The 21,269-nt window shown below is 46.9% G+C and overlaps 1 long non-coding RNA gene across 2 annotated transcripts; it reads left to right on the top strand.

Moving 5' to 3' along the window:
• Positions 1 to 10,319: 10,319 nt before the first annotated feature.
• Positions 10,320 to 18,810, top strand: LOC119268358. 2 transcript variants are annotated; one of them, XR_005133126.1, is made up of 3 exons: positions 10,320 to 16,587; positions 17,480 to 17,939; positions 18,436 to 18,810. It is a non-coding gene; the product is annotated as an uncharacterized LOC119268358 (long non-coding RNA). The 2 variants fall into 2 exon arrangements; XR_005133125.1 differs by lacking the exon at positions 18,436 to 18,810 and having other exon boundaries at positions 17,480 to 18,317.
• Positions 18,811 to 21,269: the final 2,459 nt, after the last annotated feature.

Genomic DNA, 21,269 nt, shown 5'->3' with positions numbered 1-21,269 from the left:
TCAAGTTCTATTGTTCATAGCCAGAACCATGGAGATGGTAGGGATAAGGATCCTCCCAACCCGCCTTCGTTGACAGAGTTCATGTTAGAAATGGAGAGGAACAAGCGTGAGTCTAACCGTTTGTTGGCACGTATCGAGGAGAACACCGCACATCGGTCCAATAAGTATGCGACCATTCATGACTTCATTCGCTTGCACCCACCTACCTTTCATCATTCCATCGAGCCACTCGATGCAGATGACTGGCTCCGTAGCATCACTCATAAGCTGCATTCCGCGAGCGTAGCTAAAGATGACAAGGTCACTTATGCCACATACCACTTGGAAGGTCCTGCTAGTCTTTGGTGGCAGAACTATGAGGCTATGCTTCCAGCTGGCCAGATTCCTACCTGGAGGGATTTCACTGAGGCTTTTCGCGAGCATCACATTCCCCAGGCCCTCCTTGATCGCAAGAGAGAAGAGTTCTGTAGTTTCACCCAGAATAAGATGGCTGTTGATGCTTACAGCAGAGAGTTCGAGAACCTTGCCCGCTATGCCACAGAAGAAGTGTCCACGGACGCCAAGAAGCAGGCTAGGTTCCGGAAGGGTCTCAACCCCAAGTTGCGTCGTGATCTCCACCTGCATCATTGTGATACATTCCAAGCCCTTGTGAACAAGGCCATCAATGCAGAGACAGCTCAGCTCACTTACGAGGAGTCTCGTAAGCACACCCGTGATTTGGGATCCTCCTCTGGCTCTAGTTCTCAGAAGCGCCGGATTTGGGTTCCAAACTCCGCTCTTCCTTCCGGTTATACACCGAGGTCATCTTATGTGGTGCCTCACCCAGCTCAGTCGTATGTTTCACCCATGCCTACTGGTAGACCGCTTGTTAGTGCGGGTCCACGTCTAACCTCGGGAACTTGCTTCACATGCGGGAAGCCAGGACACTATGCACGTGACTGCTCTCAAGCTAGTTATGCTCCACCCTAGCCCGAGAAGTATGTTGGCTATGTTAAGCCATCGAGCAAGACGATCAGTGCCAAGCCAGCTCGCACTGAACGTGGACGTGTGCATCACGTCTCAGCTAAAGACGCCCATGATGATCCGGATGTCGTTCTTGGTACACTCCTTGTCAATTGTCACCCAGCATCAGTTCTATTCGATACTGGAGCATCCCACTCCTTCATTTCTGAAGGCTATGCTCGTTTGCACGACATGTCATTTTGTGATATGCCAACTCCGCTTGAAATCCAAACCCCAGGGTCTAGATGGCAGACCACCAGAATCAGCCATGGTAATGAAATTCTTGTAGATAGACTTGTATTTCTTGCATCACTTGTAGCCCTCAAGTCCTCAGATATTAACATCATCTTGGGTATGGACTGGATGACAGCTCATCATGCCAAGATTGATTGTTACTCCAGATCTGTTCAGCTTACACACCCATCTGGCAAGATAGTCACTGTCTCCACTAGAGTTGCAAAGCGTCAGCTCTATTCTCTTAATGCCAGCCCTCTTCCAGACCTTGAAGATATCCCGGTAGTCCGTGACTTTTCGGATGTCTTTCCAGAAGAACTGCCAGGTGTTCCACCTGACAGAGATGTAGAGTTCGTCATAGATCTTATCCCAGGAACTGCTCCAATCTCCAGAAGACCTTACAAGATGGCACCTTTAGAACTAGCCGAGCTTAAGAAACAACTTGATGAGTCCTTGCAAAAGGGTTTCATCCGTCCTAGTTCTTCTCCTTGGGCTTGCCCCGTCCTCTTTGTTAAGAAGAAGGATGGTACGGACCGGATGGTCGTAGATTATCGTCCCGTTAATTTGGTCACGATAAAGAACAAGTATCCGCTCCCCAGGATCAACGACCTGTATGATCAGCTTGCTGGATCCTCAGTCTTCTCCAAGATGGATTTGAGGTTAGGATACTACCAAATTAAGATCAGAAACGGGGACATTCCCAAGACAGCTTTTGTCACTCGTTATGGCCAGTACAAGTACACCGTCATGTCCTTCGGCCTAACCAACGCCCCAGCCACATTCTCCCGCTTGATGAACTCGATCTTCATGGAGTACTTAGATAAGTTCGTCGTGGTTTACCTCGATGATATTCTTATTTACTCGAAGAACGAGGAAGAGCATGCCGAACATCTTAGACTTGTGTTAGAAAAACTCAGAGAGCACCGCCTTTATGCCAAGTTCTCCAAGTGTGAATTTTGGTTGCCAGAAGTGACCTACTTAGGCCACGTAATCTCTGGTAAGGGCATTACTGTCAACCCCGAGAGAGTTAAGGCCGTCCTTGATTGGACTCCACCTGAAACCGTTAAACAAGTCAGGAGTTTCCTTGGTCTAGCCAGCTATTGTCGCCGCTTTGTTGAAAATTTCTCCAAAGTAGCCAAACCCCTCACGGAACTTCTCAAGAAAGATAAAAAGTTCGAGTGGTCCCCACAGTGTGAGTACAGTTTTCAGGAACTGAAAAGACGCCTGACTTCTGCTCCCGTACTTGTGCCACCGGATTTCACAAAGGACTTTGTTATCTATTGTGAAGCCTCACGACAGGGACTAGGTTGCATTCTTATGCAGGATCGTCATGTGATTGCTTATGCATCTCGACAGTTGCATCCACATGAGGATAATTATCCTACACATGATCTAGAGCTTGCAGCCGTAGTCTATGCACTCAAGACCTGGCGACATTACCTTCTTGGTAAACGTTGCGAGATCTACACCGATCACCAGAGTCTCAAGTATATCTTCACCCAACCGGATCTGAACCTTAGGCAAAGACGTTGGTTGGAGTTAATCACAGATTATGATCTAGGGATTACCTACACCCCAGGCAAAGCCAATGTCATGGCTGATGCGCTAAGCCGTAAATCCTATTGCAACAATCTCATGTTGCAGCAAGGCCAACCACTTCTCCATGAGGAATTCTGTAAGCTTAATCTTCACATTGCTCCTCACGGATTCCTTTCTACCTTGGTGGCGAAACCTACTCTTGTGGATCATATCATAGAAGCCCAGAAGCATGATACGGGGATTACCCGGATCAAGAGAAACATTGCCAAAGGTGTTGCTGGTAGTTTCTCTGTTGATGATCGAGGTGTTGTTCTCTTTGGGAACCGCCTGGTGGTCCCCAAGAAGCAACATCTTCGGCAGTTGATTCTTAAGGAGGCGCATGAATCTCCTCTCACGATTCATCCTGGTAGTACTAAGATGTATCAGGACCTACGCCAGAGGTTCTGGTGGACTAGGATGAAGAGAGAAATCGCTCAGTTCATTGCCAACTGTAGCGTTTGTCGTCGCGTTAAGGCAGAGCATCAAAGACCTGCTGGCACCCTTCAGCCTTTAGCTATTCCTGAATGGAAATGGGATAAAGTTGGTATGGACTTCATCACCGGCTTTCCCAGGACCAAGAGAGGGAATAATGCTATCTTCGTAGTCGTTGATCGTCTCTCCAAAGTGGCGCACTTCCTACCTGTTCGAGAGAGTATCACCGCTAGTCAGCTCGCTGACTTATATATCTCCCGAATAGTATCACTTCATGGTGTTCCACTAGAGATCAATTCAGACCGTGGCAGTCTTTTCACTTCTCATTTTTGGGAGAGTTTCCAAACTGCCATGGGAACCCATCTTTCCTTCAGTACCGCTTTCCACCCTCAGTCGAGTGGTCAGGTGGAACGCGTCAACCAAATTCTCGAAGACATGCTTAGAGCTTGCGTTATCTCATTCGGTATGGATTGGGAGAAATGTCTTCCTTTTGCCGAGTTTGCTTATAACAATAGCTATCAATCCAGCCTCAAGAAAGCTCCTTTTGAGGTTCTCTATGGACGAAGATGTCGAACACCTTTGAACTGGTCAGAAACCGGTGAAAGACAATTCTTTGGACCGGACATGATCCAGGAGGCAGAAGAGCAAGTTCGCATCATTCGTGAGAATCTGGAAACAGCCCAGTCTCGTCAAAAGAGTCAGTATGATCGTCATCATAGGGATATGACTTATGAAATTGGCGACAAAGCTTACCTTCGGGTTACTCCTTTGAAGGGCACCCATCGTTTCGGTATCAAGGGCAGGTTGGCTCCTCGTTACATTGGCCCCTTTCGCATTCTCGCTAAACGAGGAGAGGTTGCCTACCAGTTGGAACTACCCCCACATCTTTCTCGAGTTCATGATGTCTTCCACGTCTCTCAACTCAGGCGTTGCTTCTCAGATCCTATCCGCGGAGTGGACCACGAAACACTTGATCTTCAAGATAACCTCACATACCGAGAGTACCCGGTTCGCATTCTTGATCAAGCAGAGCGTGTTACTCGACGTCATAACATCAAGTTTCTCAAGGTTCAGTGGTCTCATCATTCCAAGAGAGAAGCTACTTGGGAGCGAGAAGATCGTCTTCGACTGGAGTATCCCACTTTCTTTCCGTCGACCCCTGAATCTCGGGACGAGATTCTTTCAAGTGGGGGCGAGTTGTCACATGCCTAGCTCTGGTATGACCTAGACTAGCTAGTCACTTGTGCATCATGTTTAAATTCCATTTAATTCTGAAATGAGGATTTGTGAAACCCTCAGAATCATCTCTGAAAATGACCCAAATAAAAATTGTTCCAAAAAGGTCCAAGAAAATGTTCATGTTGCTCTCTGAAAATATTGGTCAGAGGTAAAATTCAAACAAATATTTTAGGAGCTCATGGATATTTAATTTTGGCCATTTGGATTAATTCGATAATTATTTGCTTTGGATATATATTGTTATATATATAAAATATGGTCCAAAAACTATGCCATTTATTAAGGAGCTCTGGAATAATATAGTTAGCTCCTGCAAAATTTGGCATAAGGTAATAAAATGATTTAGTATTTTAATTAAATCAAAACATATGTCAGAAAAATAGAAAAAGAAATAAAAGAGGGAGACTTACCTGCGGCCCAGCTCCTGTGCGGCCTGGCCGGCCCAGCTGGCCAGCCCGGCCCAGCCGCCTCCTCCTCTGTCGTCTTCTCCCCCTCGCCCAAGCAGGTGCGTGCCCGCGCCACAGCCGGCCGCGGCCACGTGTCCGGCCACCTCCTGCTTCGTCCTCCTCGTCGCCCCGGACGCCCTGGAACGACGCCACGCGCCGCCCCGCACCTCTCTCCCTCTCTCTCATTCCTCCCCTTCCCCTGGTCTATCTCCCACGCGACCGCCCGAACGCGCCGTCGCCGCTGCACGCCATTGCCGCGGCCACCACCTCCCCCTCTCCCTCTCTTCGAGTCCGGTAGCTCCGCCACGTCGTCCACCACCTCTTCGTCAAGCAGTGCCTCGCCGGACGCCCCGTGGAGCCATCACCGTCGCCTTCTTCACCTCCGGCCGCCGTGGATCCCCATCGCCGCCCCGCCGTCTCCAGTGCGTCCCCGAGCCCGCTTCGACGCCCGCTGCAACCGCGGTGAGCTCCGCCACTGTTCCCCTCTCTCCGTTTAGCTGCCCGCACGCCGTAGCCCTCCTTCCCACCACGGCCGAAGCCTCTCGCCGCCGTCCATGTCGCCGTCGTCGTCTCGGCCCGCCTCCGCCCAAACCGAGCACCCCATCGTGCTCCCGGTGCCACGAGGGTGTCGCCGAGCCCCTCAGGTGGCCTCCCCGTGCCCCACAGCCCGTTTCCGCTCGAAGCCGAACTCCGGCCGCCGCCCCGAGCTTCGCCCCGGCGAGCTCCGGCGTCCCCGCGGCTTCCCGTCTGCTCCCCTGGATGCGGACGAGCCCGGGCTACGCCCCGGTGCTCTCCGACGCCGCCCCCGTGGCCTGTATCACGGACGCCGCCGCGTCCAGAGGTCGCCGCCGACGACCTCGCCGGCCTGACGGGTGGGCCCCGTCGGCCAGGTGATTAGCCTAAGGCTAATCATCGTTAATTAACCCCCCCCGACACTGACAGTGGGCCCCAGCGCCACTAACCTTTTTAATTAGGATTAAACTAACCCTGTTTAACCCCCTGTCACTGACATGTGGACCCCACACGTCAGGTTTGACCAGTCAGCGCAGTTGACTCGCTGACGTCGTGCTGGCGCAATTATTTATTTTTGGAATTATTTTAAAACAGGAATTCCAGAAAATGATTTAAACTTCAAAAATTCATAGAAATTCAACCGTAGCTCAGATTGAAATAATTTATATATGAAAAATTATCAGAAATATGCAATCTATCCATCTGTACTAGTTTCATGCATGACAAACCAACTTATACCTACTGTATAAGTGAAACACTAAAATGGCTTATATAAGGGCTTAATTTGGAGATGCATTGGTTCAAATGGATTTCAACCAAATGGATGCTAGTTGCATTAGCTCAAACAGCATCACATCTACATGCCATGTTCATGCATCATATTGTTGCATATGTTTGTGTATTGATTGTCGACACTGTTCCTTCTCGATAGGTCCTGCTCCGGAGACCGTTCCAGAGTACCTGTCTGTGAAGCAGTGCCTCCTCTGTTGATCTACCAGGCAAGCAAACCCCCTTGTTCATTCCGATACAATCCTACTCTCTTGCTCCTGCTCTCAGTTATTGCATTAGGACAACAACGATTCATCTGCTACTTTGTGCTGCGGTAGTTGAACCCATTCCTCTGCATGACCTGTCATTGCCACAGTAAATAGTTGAAACCCACTAGCATGTGTAGGAGTTGATTGAGCCATGTTGTGTTCCTACCATGCTATGCCTGCTATTGCTTAGAGTTGTGTCAAGTCTGGTTCATTGGGAATGAATTGGAGTGTTACGATATGTTCTGATGCTGAGAGTGAAGTGTGTGAACACGATTTGGTAAAGGTAGCGGTGAGAGGCCATGTAGGAGTACATGGTGGGTTGTCTCACTGGAACCGTCCTTAAGCACTAAGTTCTATGTATGTTGTCCAATGACTCGATACTACCACACATTGGGTTCCGGTAACTCGACCCTTCTCGACTTATTAACCAACTTGGTCTCTGTCCAGGAGTCGCAACTAGTTTCTGGTGTTTGTAGGTAGTGCTATTTTTCTACCAAGTGGCACCCGGCAGGGTGGGCTTGGGACAGACTAGGCACACGTGGCCTGGTGTACCGAGTGGCACCCGGATGGTGGGCTCGGGAACCCTGCACACATCGTTTGGGGCCGTGAGCGAAACCCCGGCCGGATCTCCTTGCGGATGGAACCCGAATAGGCGATAAATCTGGACTAGAGTCTTGTGTGGTTAGTCAGGTCGTGGCCGACACCCTCGCCAGGCTTCCGCTTGAAGGTTGCCGAGATACATGACGTGTACATGGCGGTAAGTGGCGAGAGCGTGTGTGAAGAAGTACACCCCTGCAGGGTTAACATGATCTATTCGAATAGCCGGGTCCGCGGTTATGGACTTCTTGGATGCTTACATGGTACATAGACAACTTGAAGTGGATACTCTAAAATGCTCAAGACAAGTGTGAGTGCTATGGATGGCCTTCTCGTAGGGAGACGGGGATGAATCTATAGTAGTGTATTGTGTGGTGATTAGTGGACTCGTGTACGTTGTCTCACCTCAAGAGTTTTTGGTAGTCGTAGAACAGGATAGCCACAGAGTCAAAGCTGGCTTGCTGCAACTAACCCCACATTACTCTCTTGATACAAATGCATGTATGATAGGATCTGATGTAAGTCTTGCTGAGTACCTTTGTACTCATGTTGCTTTATTTATGTTTTTGCAGCGGAGACTTCGGTCTTACTAGTGTTCTCATGGACTTCGACAAGTAGCTTGTACCTCAGCTACGATCTTGATTGGACGTTGTAGATAGTCAGGCTTTCAGCCTTTTTCATTTATAGATGTCTGTACTCAGACATGTAATGCTTCCGTTTGTTGCTTGATTGCTCTGAATGTTGGGTCATGTGACCCCTGTTTGTAATAAATGCTATGATGGCTCTTCTGAGCCTTTATCTATATGAGTTGTTGAGTTATGCTGTGATGCCATGTTGTACAACACATACTTGCATGTTATGCGTACGTGTAATGTGTATTGCTATGTGTGGGATCTGACTATCTAGTTGTTTATCCTTAGTAGTCTCTCTTACCGGGAAATGTCTCCTAGTGCTTCCACTGAGCTCTAGTAGCTTGCTACTGCTCCGGAACACTTAGGCTGGCCGGCATGTGTCCTTCTTCGATCATGTGTCTGTCCCTTCGGGGAAATGTCACGCGATGAATACCGGAGTCCTGTTAGCCCGCTACAGCCCGGTTCACCAGAGTCCTGTTATCCCAGTGCTACAGCCTGGATTCACTCGCTGATGACCGACACGTTCGATGCTGGGTCATGGATGCCTGTCCCTGTAAGTTAGTGCCACTTTGGGTTTACGACTAGCCATGTCAGCCCGGGCTCCTTATCATATGGATGCTAGCGACACTGTCATATACGTGTGCCAAAAGGCGCAAACGTTCCCGGGCAAAGGTAAGGCGACACCCGTGGGGATACCGTGCGTGAGGCCGCAAAGTGATATGAGGTGTTACATGCTAGATCGATGTGGCATTGAGTCGGGGTCCTGACAAAATATTAGTATAAGCTCCGCAGAGAAGAAAAACCACAAATTTGTATGAGCTGGTTACATCATTTATTTGTGTTGTTTATGGTTGTAGTGGTTGACGGCGACTAGGTTCTCAATACAGGTTCCGATCATTATTAAAGGTTACTATGTCAAAATTAGGATGTGCAAGTTGATGACGGTGACTATGGTTGTAGTGGCAAGGTATTTAGTCTTCTAAAATGATATGCATCATTGTTAAATGTCGAAATTAGGCAGTTCAACAAGAAACTTGATGGCAACATGCCTCCTAGGAATAATAAGGACATTCTTTATATAGAGGGAAAGCAAAGACATAATTGTTTCTTCTGGTTTATTGTTACTTCTTATATGTTGAGGCGCGACTAAATCATTTATGAAATGCCATAATAAACCTTTTATTCTTACTTATATAGAGGGAAAGCAAAGACATAATTGTTTCTTCTGGTTTATTGTTACTTCTTATATGTTGAGGCGCGACTAAATCATTTATGAAATGCCATAATAAACCTTTTATTTCTTACTGTAGAAAGATAAAAATGTTCACCGTTATGCACAAAATAGTTTGTCTTAAGGATTGACAATTAGGATGGGCAAGCATACTCAGCCATGGCACCTTGCTGAATGAAAATATTATTTTAGACTCCTGGTAATATATTCTTCCTTGCATCTGTTGCAATTTTTCCCACTTATGCCTTGCATTTATGGATTCCCCCCCTATGGTGTAGGTTGTAGTTGCTGCTGTATGATGCTTGTGTGGCTTAGGGATCGATGCTACTCCCTTTAAGATTGTTGCTTCTTGATTTTTCTTACCAGGGGTTGTCATCTAAAGTTGATTTTTATAGGAATCAGAATATGTTCTTTTTTCTTCACCAGGAACTGGTTCCTAATTTGGCTGATGATCCTTTTCTTCCTATGGTATGCAGGCTCGTCGGCGGGGCAGTGCAAGGCGTAACTCCGACGTGGTTCCTCGCCGGTTGGACGGTGTTCAGGCGCAACTCGGTGCCCACTGAGTACTGCCTCGGCTACAACCTCCCTTGGTGAGCTCCATCTTCCTCCTGCTCATCTGCTTCGGCTACTGCATTGGACATGGCCGTGGCTATATTGATGTGGTGCTCGTCTGGTTGATGCTCTATTCCCTGCTCATGCATCGGTTCCTACTTGAGCTCTTTAGTTGTAGATGCATGCTATTCTAGGGTTTGCAGGCTGAGTTCATGTTTGGTTTCTATAATAGGAGTTCCTGCGATGATCTGGTTTACATGTGGATGCTCTGTTTGTATAGTTATGCTCCTGGATTTGCTAAATTGACCAGTAGTGTTCGTGCTAGGGCGATGATGATCAACCTGTCAGACCCAGGTGGTCTGAAGCATGGAATTCAGTAAAACAGAGACTGAACTAGTGGAGTTTAGCTTGAATTTCAGAGGAATGATTAGCGAGTCTAGCTCGTTACAGAGGTTCTAGCTGACCAGGAACACTGGCGGCGGCAAGGGGGAAACCCTAACAAAAAAGATACCTAACCTCGATCCCAACTCCTGGCTTTATAGCCTTACAAAGGGAAGGAAAAAGAAGAGCAAAAGCAAAACAGAAAGGAGAGAAACGTTGCGGTCTTTGCCGGAAAGGGAACAGCGACCTCCAGGGCAGTTCCCGCCACACGATGAAGATCAGACGCTCGTCGGGTCATCATAACTGGTGAAGCGGTACGACGACGTCTCGGCCGTGCGATCGAAGATGTGTGGCTCCTGATGTTTCCCGCCTGTTCGGACGGGTTTGAATTAACTGAATCCTATTTGCAGCGATCGGATCTTCAGACAGAGGCACTCGAGTCCTGACAACTCCCCCCCTTCCAGATCAGACCTGTCCTCAGGGCTGGAAATTAGGAAACACTTTTTGTATGAATGTGGCGTCCTCCCAAGTGGCCTCCTCCAGAGGTAGATTACTCCATTTGATGAGCCATCGAACCACGGGGATACTGATGTTGCCTTGCACACGCGGTACCAGTTTGCGTTCGAGCAGTTGTTCTGGTTCTAGTAAGATTGTTCCATCCGGGTTGAGCAAGGGGAGCTTGGGGTTTGGAATCGCCATTGGGCCAATATGCTTCTTGAGCTGGCTCACATGAAAAGTATCATGCAGTTTGCAATCGTCAGGAAGAAGGAGCTTGTAAGCCATTGTACCAACTTTCAGGATAACTCTGAATGGGCCATAAAATTTGGAATGCAACTTGGGACATCTATGGATACTGAGAGTGGTATGCCTGTAAGGTTGTAGTTTTAGGTATACCATGTCACCAACTTCCAATGTTCTCTCAGATCTCTTCTTGTCGGCGTAATGTTTCATTCTGGCTTGAGCCCTCAAGAGGTGTTCTTTAATATGTGCTGCGGTTTGTTCAGCAGTGAGTACATCAGGGAACTGTTCCAGTTCTTCCACAGGATAAAGAGCAGATTCAGCTAACATATGAGGAGGTCTGCCATACAAGGCTTGGAATGGGGTGATCTTGAGAGCTGTGTGATAGCTAGTGTTGTACCACCACTCTGCTAGGGATAACCAGTTGAGCCACTTTTGTGGTTGGATGAAAGCCATGCATCTGAGATAATTTTCCAAGCATTGGTTAACTCTCTCTGTCTGACCATCAGACTGAGGGTGGTACGAAGTGCTCATGTGTAATTTTATTCCCAACTTCTTGAACAAGTCCTGCCAGAGCTTGCTAGTGAAGATTTTGTCTCTGTCAGTGACAATCACAGCTGGTAACCCATGGAGTTTGAAGATGTTATCAGTGAAAGCCTTAGCTACAGTATTAGCTGTAATGGGGTGTTTCATTGGGATAAAGTGGTTGTATTTAGTGAACCTGTCCACCACAACCAAAATCATGTTCTTGTTGTGAGAAGTAGGAAGACCTTCCATAAAATCCATGCTTATGTGGCACCAGGCAAAGTCTGGGACTGGCAGAGGTTGGAGCAGCCCAGGGTACTTGCAGTGTTCAGCTTTGTTTATTTGACAGGTTGGGCATTGTTTAATATAGTCAACAACAAATTGCTTCATGCCAGGCCAATGGAAGAGAAGCTTAACTCTTTGGTATGTAGCTCTTTGACCAGAATGGCCACCAAGTTCAGAGCTATGTAAAGCAGCTAGCAATTTAGTTCTGATGGTGTTATCAGCTCCAATGACAATTCTATTTTTGTATCTGAGCACACCCTATTGCACAGTGTAGTTGGGCACAGAATCAGGGTTTATAGTTAGTTGAGCTAGGAGATCCTTGCATATTTGGTCATTCTTGTAGCTGTCAACAACTTCAGTTACCCAGGCAGGTTTGACAGTAGAAGCAATTAGAGCATGAATTTTGTGGTGCACCCTGGAAAGGGCATCAGCCACTTTATTTTTCTTGCCCTGCTTGTACTCCACAGTGTAATTGTAGCCAAGGAGTTTGACCAGAAGCTTGTGCTGAATCCTCGGTGAGTTTTTGTTCTTGTATATATTTTAAACTCTGTTGATCAGTTCTGATTATGAGAGAGGATGCAGCAAAATAATGTTTCCAGTGCTTGAGAGCTTCAATAATTGCTAAAGCTTCCTTGTCATAAGTGGAATATGCAGCTGCTCTAGGGCCAATTGCTTTACTGAAAAAGGAAATAGGTCTCCCCTCTTGCATTAGAACTGCACCCAGTCCATAGGCACAAGCATCTGTTTCCAAGATGAAAGGCTTGGAGAAGTCTGGTAGGGCCAACACTGGGGCTTGTGTCATTTTGTTCTTCAGGGTATTGAAAGCTTGAACTTGCTCTTGCCCCCAAGTGAAACTGTCCTTTTTCAGGGAGTTAAACAGTGGCCTGCAAATGAGTCCATACTTTTCCACAAATCTTCTATAGTAACTTGTCAACCCTAAAAAGCTCCTGAGCTGTGTGACATTTTCAGGTTCTGGCCATTGCTGTACAACCTGAATTTTGACTGGGTTAGTTGCAACTCCATCAGCCCTAATAACATGTCCCAAGTACTCCACCCGAGGCTGAGCAAAGACACATTTGCTTGCTTTAATATACAGCTGGTGTTCCTTGAGAGTTTCAAATACTTGTTGCAAGTGGATTATGTGCTCCTTCATATTTTTACTGAACACCAAAATATCATCAAAGAATACTAGTACAAATTTTCTGAGATACTTGGCTAAGATAGTATTCATGAGCATTTGGAAAGTTGCAGGAGCATTGGTTAAACCAAAGGGCATAACCAAGTATTCATAGTGCCCACAGTGAGTGCTAAAAGCAGTTTTCTCAATATCCTCTTCCTTCATTCTGATCTGATGGTATCCACTTCTGAGATCAAGCTTAGTGAAAACAGTGGCTCCATGCAATTCATCCAACAAATCCTCAATAACAGGGATGGGGTATTTGTTTTTGATAGTCTGAGTATTGACCTTTCTGAAGTCATTGCAAAGTCTCCAGGATAGATCTTTCTTTTTCACCAAAATTGCAGGAGAGGAGTAAGGACTTGAACTATCTTTGATTACCTTATTTTTAATCATTTCCTGAATGATATTTTCCATAGCTTCCTTTTGGTGATAAGGTAATCTGTATGGCCTTTGGTTTATAACTTTTGCACCAGGTTCAAAAGGAATTGCATGATCAACATTTCTCTTAGGAGGTAAATCAGTAGGAGTTCCAAAAATATCCTTGTACTGACCTAGAAGTTCTTGGACAGGTAGGGGAACAACAGTGTCCTCATGTTCTGTCAGAGCAATTTTGTTTAGTAGCAACACAGCCCCACAGATAGTGTCATCAGATAAGTGCTCCATGCTGTCCATTTCTTGAACTGGCTCACTGGGTAAGCTTTCATCCTTGAAGATTTTCTTTTCTCCTGATTTCAGTGTGACTTGCACTTCCATTTCCTCAAAATCTAGCTGGACAGGACTAACAGTTTTCATCCAATCAGCTCCCAATATCACATCATAACCTTGCAACTGTAGGACTCGGAAATCATGGGAAAATTTAGTTCCTTGCACCACAAAAGGGCACTGGGTGGCAATGAATTCAGTCCATAGAGTTGCTCCATTGGCAACTAACACTTTCTTTTTCTTAGTTGGAGTAAGAGCACACAGAGCCAGCTTTGCAAGTGCAGGAGTTACAAATGTTGCGGTGCTGCCACTGTCAATGAGGTCAGTTGCAGGTCTGTCTCCCAACATGACTGTAACAGTGAAACTCAGCTTGGAGGAAGTGACTCCCATGAGGGCATGCATGGAGATTTGCAAGGGAGTGTCATCCAAGTCAGTGGGAGGTGGAGCTTCAGTATCATCAGCAGTGTAGTAGACCAGTTCTGCATCCTCAGGGCAGGTCTCTTGCAAGGCTTGTATCTGCATTTGATTTGCCAATTTGCAAACTTTCTTGTGGCCAGGAAACCATGGTTCTTTGCACTGGTAGCAGATTCCTTTCATTCTGGCCCGTTGGATGACAGTAGGTGTGTTGTTAGGAGGTGGCTTTCCTAGGTCCAACTGAAGTTGCCTCCTAACTGGCTGATTAATATAAGCCACTGGTGTTTTCTTGCTGGGCTAAGCTTGTTCCATTCTTCTGGCCAACCAGATAGCTTTTTGTAGGTCTGCTGGTTCATGACATTGAACATAATGTTGGATAGTGTCACTCAGACCAGCAATGAAACTAGCTTTGTAATAATCAGCAGGCAGTGCAGGGTTGTCCCTCCTGAGTAAGTTCATGGACTGTTCAAACTTGAGCACATAGTCATTAACAGACCCAGTTTGGTTGAGAGCATGAAAAGTTCTGACATTGTCACATACTGAAGTTTCGGAAAACCTGTCTCCAATCAGTCTACAGAACCTGTACCAGGGTAGGGTATTGGCAATAATTCCAGTTCCTCTCCACCACTCTATTGCTGGCCCCTTTAAGTAAGTGACAGCAATTTCAGTTTTCTGCTCCAGTGGTGTCCTAGCAGCTTCAAAGTACATTTCAATGGTTTGGATCCAAGAGTCAGTTCCACTGCCATCAAACTCCGGTATGTTATACTTAGCAGGTTTCACCAAAGTCAGAGGTCTTCTGTTGTCTTGGACTTGATCTCTCTGTGCATTGCCCCCTCTGCCAGCTATTTGCTGAACCTGCTCCTCAGCTTGCTCTTGTTCTAACTGAGTGATTTGTTGCATGTTTCCTATTTTAGGAATTGCAGTAGTTGCTCTGGCATTAGGTGGGAGAAGTTTGTTGTCCGCAAAGTGGGGGTGCCTGTACGAAATTTTGGTGCTGCCATCCAAGTTAAGTTCTTTTCCAGTGTGCTTATCCACCAAAGTTACAGAGCCTGCAGTAGGAGGGGTTTGGAGGCCATCGACTGGCCGAAGCACTGGGCCTTGTGGTGTATGATTTTGTCCACTGCCTTGAGGGATATCTTGGGAATGGGTGGGGTTTCATGTGGTTTTGGAAATCTAGAGATAAATTTGTTAAGTGTGCCCTGTAATTCCCCCAAAGACTTCTGCATTGACTGGAAGTTGTCTTGCACATGGTCCCTGAAGTCCTTGAAGTCCTGTCTGTCCTGCTCTCGATTTCTCATAGCACTTGCTGCAACCCGACCTTGACCGTAGATCCTGCCGCCGCCTGCACCGCCGCTGTCAGCTACACTGCCGCCAAGTCTGTCCGGTGGGAAGTGAAGGATTTTACGGCTCCTCCAACTCCACCGCCGCCAAGCATGGAATTCAGTAAAACAGAGACTGAACTAGTGGAGTTTAGCTTGAATTTCAGAGGAATGATTAGCGAGTCTAGCTCGTTACAGAGGTTCTAGCCGACCAGGAACACTGGCGGCGGCAAGGGGGAAACCCTAACAAAAAAGATACCTAACCTCGATCCCAACTCCTGGCTTTATAGCCTTACAAAGGGAAGGAAAAAGAAGATCAAAAGCAAAACAAAAAGGAGAGAAACGTTGCGGTCTTTGCCGGAAAGGGAACATCGACCTCCAGGGCAGTCCCCGCCACACGATGAAGATCGGACGCTCGTCGGGTCATCATAACTGGCGAAGCGGTACGACGACGTCTCGGCCGTGCGATCGAAGATGTGTGGCTCGTGACGTTTCCCGCCTGTTCGGACGGGTTTGAATTAACTGAATCCTATTTGCAGCGATCGGATCTTCAGACAGAGGCACTCGGGTCCTGACAACCTTGACTGAAATAAGTGTGCCTTTGAGCAATCGAGGCACCCGTGGGTATCAAGCTGGATCCTCCCTCTTGTCTCTGGAGTCCTTTTTGATCCTGTGATACTTGTTGTTCTGTCCTAGGATGGTCATTCTTGTTGAGTGATAACCAGGGCAGCTCCATTGTATAAACAGATTGATCTATGATAAAAGATGACGGGGGTAGGTTATATGATCGAGGAAAGCCGAATCTGAGCCCACAATGCAATGAACCCTGAACTATTTTTATTTGTACTTAAAGGTGTTACTTATTTATGCTCCGATGGCTTTCGTGCTGGGGCGATGATGATTAGCCGTGTCTGAAATAAGTGTGCCTTCGAGCAATCGAGGCACATGTGGGTATCAAGTTGAATCCTCCCTCTTGTCTCTAGAATCCTTTTTGATCCTGTGATACTTGTTGCTCTGTCCTTGGATGGTCATTCTTGTTGAGTGATAACCAGGGAAGCTCCACTGTATAAAAAGATTGATCTGGTGATAAGAGACGGGGGTAGGTTATATGATCGAGGAAAGTCAGATCTGAGCCCACTATGCAATGAACCCTGGATCCTTTTTATTTGTATTTAAAGGTGTTGCTTATTTATGCTTCGGTGTTTATAGTCGTCTTATGTAAAGATTTCTTCTCTCTCATACCTTTATTGCATATGAGTTGTTCTTGATCTTTTATTGTTTGTTGTTGGTCCTTGATTTAATCTGGTTAAGAGTAAGCTGCACTTTGTTATACTAGAAAGACATGCTCCCAGCAAGTTATAGGGGCCTCTCTTGCTGCCTTAAGTTTGTATGGTAAAGTATGCATCATGTGTGCCTCTGTTTTGTTTCCCTCTTGTATTCCTATGTCTTGCCTCACATATCATGGCACTTGATATATGCATGGTTGTTGGCGATCGGACGCCACCACCGCCGCCGATGCCATCGTGGCTCTTGCCGCCGTCAAACATTAAGTAAGTCGTGACCTTCTCTTTTTTTTGCTTAGTGATATGCGCATGGTTGCAACTACTCTACTGACTACAAAAGAAACATGAGCATGGCAGAGGTTGATTAAAAAAGTTTTCTTCATTCTTTCATGTTGGAGTCAGTGGCAGTACCTTGCCAGTTAAATTACCTTCTTTCCTATTAGAAAGCAGTGTATGCTCTCTAGCTACTTAGTTTTCTTTCTTGGCTGTAGTTTATTTCATATTTGTAGTTTAAAATGATATGTCAAACATGCTCTAATTTTTTCATGCCATTAGAGATTTCGGCTCATATTACTTCCTCTATGTTTATGGTTGGGTAGTGGTGCTTTACTGATTAGGTATTCTCAATCATGTATCATATCTACGTTCAAAAATATGTTGGAGTCAGTAGCTGCGACCGTGGTTCGGCCTGCAATTCGTGTTGGCTATGCTGATGGCCCTACCGCTGTGATTGACGCCGATGTCCTTCTGTAGTGACAGATGTTGCACGCCAGATAGGTCTCGACGGCGTGCAGTATTTAGTTTTAGCTTTATTGTGTGAGTTGTTTGTGTTTTTCTGGTTTTCCATTGGTCCTAAACTATACATCAAAATCAGTGTAGATGTATTAAGAGAGATGAACTACTATGTAGGCATTATTTGTTTTTGTTATGTACCTGGTTACTTAATAATCGTTCTTAATATTGAAAAGGGACAGAAATAGGCTGAGTATTTGATCTGACTTGGTAGTGTTTGCCGTTTAACACATCTATGTCATTAGACCAGTTCTTTTTTCTTCTCACAGTTTGTCATTTAGAATGATTTTTTAGAGGAACCAGGAACTGGTTCCTGATTCACTTTGTCCTCTTTGTTGATGATCCTTTTCTTGCTATGGTTATGCAGGCTTGAGTCTCAGTTTGATCTTACGGTTCTACGGCTCAAAGGTTGATGACTGCCATGAGGCACTACCCAGTTAAATCTTTGTAAGTTGTTGAGCATGAACTTTTCTTCTTAATTATTTTCATCTTCTTAGCCTTGCCACATCATCTCTTAAAAATAGTTTGAATCCATCAACTGTGTGCTCTGCCTATGCAATTCATTGAACCGTAAGATTAAAACCTTCATAAGGTGTAGCCCTGTCTCCAACTACCTTCTGAATATTAACATTTTTGTTGGAAAAGGAAGAAAGATTGAATCATAGTTTGCACTAAATGAAAATGAGTTTTTTTTACATTTTGTTCACTCACTAGGAGGGTCACTATTTATATGCTTGCTTCAACTTTTTCCGGATCACCATGTAAATCATTTGTACAGGAGCTCTGGAACAAGAAAAACAATAATCACAAGGATGGAGGCTTAACATGTATTTTGTTTGCCATCTGGTGTTTATCTAATTTTTTGATGGTGTGACCAAAACCAGATTACCTTTTCTAATGTTAGTATTGGAGTGCTATCTGCAATGGCATCTACTATATATACTGAAAGTAGTTTTATTTATCTTTAGAACTTGATATATTTTCTAAAACCACATATTATGCTTCTATTTGTATCTATGACTTCTGAAGCAAGTCAACACCCACACAGGCAAACAAACCAAACTGACGGTAGAGTCACTGCATATAAGGAAATTTACTTTGCTTCCAGTAGTGGGTTTAGGCTTGATAGAAGCTTCGTTGTTTATATTTTCAGAAAACTGGATCTATCATGATTAAGATATGGTCAACATGTATATATTTGGTTCTACTGTGCCCTCCAGTGTTGCTTACCAATGTGATTGCTTAATGATTACTATGACATATCTTGCTAGGTCCAAGCTGACAACAATCCTCTTGGTCTTAATTTTTTTTTCGAGGCGGCAGGGATCAAAGAATAACAGATCTGGGTCTTCGCCTTCCAAGATTAGAAGGGGGAAACCATCGCTCACTGTCCATATGCTTTAAAAGCAAATCTCAAGTGCATTGCCTATACAAAAATAATTTTGTGGTCATCTATATCACAAACTATTCACATCAAGTTCATATGGAATGGCACTCATGGAGGCAATTGAGCCAAGCTATCTATTGTATGCCTAACTATGGCTTCGTAGTTTTATTGCCTCCATTGCCATTGTTGGCCTTTTCTTTCTTATGTTTCTGCTCATATTACTGAACTTAATGTTAACTAATTAGTTTTTCTATTCGTATGACCGTAGTGGATGCTGCCTTGCTTCTGGCACGGGTTAACTTTGATAGTCTCATGCCCATGTTTAACTTGATGATCGATGTTACTCTTCTGGTACATATTGAATGTTTCTTCTTACTCTTGAACCGGCCAGATAATCAGTTGTTCTGTTACATGTGCTAAAACTTGCCTTCATACTGATACATCATGCCATTTGATCTTCCATCGGTTGACCATATCGTTGGGATCGGCATCCTCGCGCCAAGGCGCGTTGCCGATATAGTGTGATAGTAGAAGAGCAGGCCACATAGAAAACTCGTGTAGTGGCAACGACATTCCCCGCAACACAAACGGTAATATATAGAAGCACTCTCTGGTGTCCCACCGGGTCGGGGTGGCCTCTTCGGTTGGTGCTAGCGAGCCGACCTCCCGATGCGTTGGAAAGAGGGTGCGGTTGGCGAGCCACCTGAGTCGTCCGTTGGTCACGTCACACAACATCCACCGTTCTTTGTTAGGATTTGTGGTTCTGTTGATACGGCGATGACATAGACACGTACACCTTGTGATCAAAATGTTCGTACCTAATGCCAAAACGGCTCACAAATGTTAAAGTAAATATTGTCACCTTGATATATAATGAGAGAAACAGAGAAAATAATTGACATGGTTAAACGGGAGGGGGAGGGGGGCTTGTAATCTCGAATTTTAGCTGAAAAAGGGGTTTTCCTTCACTTTGTATTTCAAAGCAAACCACCATTAAACACATCGCAATGCCGGGGCGAGCAGCACATCAAGCCCAAAGAAAAAGAAAAAGAAATAAATGCCAACAGCGGCAGCTCGACAAAGCGCGGCAGACCCGCGACCGCTGCGCCCTCCGGATACAAACTACTACATCCCTAGGCTCCGATCTACCGTGAACTAAGCAGCACCTCCAAGAAGGGATGCGACGCCGACGACGCTGCTGCTCGGACAAGACCTAGGGTTTTCCCCAGTACGCGGAGGGAGGTGGGGGATAGCTACTCCCGACACCCTTCAAGAAGGGACAGTGGCACCCACCGGTGTCACCGCAACGGAGCCGGACGAACCGACAAGGATTTCTCCCGCACGCCAAACTCCACCAGCCAATCGGAGCCGACCAGCAAAACCACCGCCCAACCATGCGCCACCCCGGGTGCGCCGCCACCAACGCCGTCTCGCTGCGAGCACCACCACGAGGCCAAGAAGACCGGAGAGAAGATCCAAACGACGGGAACAGTAGCACCGAGGCCGAGCGGGAGGGAACCACCTCCACCGCCGTCGTGCGGGAGGCTCGCGCCTCCGGCACAGTCGCGGTAGCCGTCCGGACACGGCATCGGGGCATACCAGGCCACCCCTGGCCCGGCCAGGCCCGAAATGGGCCCGCTAAGCCCCGCAGGCCACGCTGCAGTAGGCTGGCGTCGACGCCACCAGCCCCCACCGATCATCGCCGCTCACCACCGCCTCCTGATGGCCACGCCAACGCCACGCCTGTCGCCGGCCCACCCAGGCCCAGATGGGGCCCAAAGGGCCCAGATCTGGGCCAGGCGGGCGCCGCCAGCCCACGCCGCCGCCAACGGCGCCGCCGCCGCACAGAACTCGCCCCTGCCACAGCACAGGAAACCCCGCCGCCGCACAGGACCGCCGCCGCCTGAAGACACCGCCCGGAGCACTCCGTCCCGCCCCGGAGAAACCCTAGACGGCTAAGGGCCGGGGGCCGCCGCCGCCAACGTCACCCGGGCCAGGCCGGCGGCGGGCGCCGGCAACGGCGGCAGGGAGGAGGAGGAGAGAGGGGGAGGGCTTGCGGGAAGGAGGGGAGGCGCGGCTGGCCGCCCGCGGGGGCGGCGCGGTCGCGGTCGAGAGGGGGGGGGGGTCTCGAATTTTACTCTCTCCAGTTGGGTGTATATGGTGTGTGTTTGCTCTTAGGTTCTCGATTTGACTTGACAATATATGTGTTATGTGCGGTCAAAATGTTGTATTTACAATCTTTGTTCGAACATGAATCAAGTGACATATTTTTATCATATACAATGCATATTTCATTAATCAAATTGAGGAAAAGAATACCGTTGATCCTATTAACCCGACTGGAGAGAGTATTTGAAAAGGGCATGATAAACATGAATGAAGGTTGTATGACCATGTGTGTGTGGCAGACGAACAACGAGGCAGCTAGGATGTTGATTGTTTTTTATGTGTTTTTTATTGTCTAGATTTAATATTAGTTACCGAAAAAGGCTTTCGCCTCGCTTTAAATATAAAGCAATGATGAACCATAGCCAGGTACAAACGCACGCCACCACAATACAAGCACACACCTAAGGCAGGATACATAGGCGCTGAGCGCAGCAACACCACCCCTAGCACTACAAGAGCAACCCGATGTCCTCCACTGTGAACATGCCACCGTGAAGAAATGATGCCACATATGATGAACTGAGGGTTCCAAGGCGGCGCCTTCAGGAAGGTAATGCACCATAATGCCGCCACCGCCCGACCCGAGGGTCAGGGTTTCCCC

This window comes from Triticum dicoccoides, chromosome 3A (genome assembly GCF_002162155.2).
Source record: "Triticum dicoccoides isolate Atlit2015 ecotype Zavitan chromosome 3A, WEW_v2.0, whole genome shotgun sequence".
Lineage (NCBI taxonomy): Eukaryota > Viridiplantae > Streptophyta > Magnoliopsida > Poales > Poaceae > Triticum > Triticum dicoccoides.
Note: the sequence above shows the minus strand (reverse complement) of the source record. Positions and strands in the feature narration are given on the sequence as shown.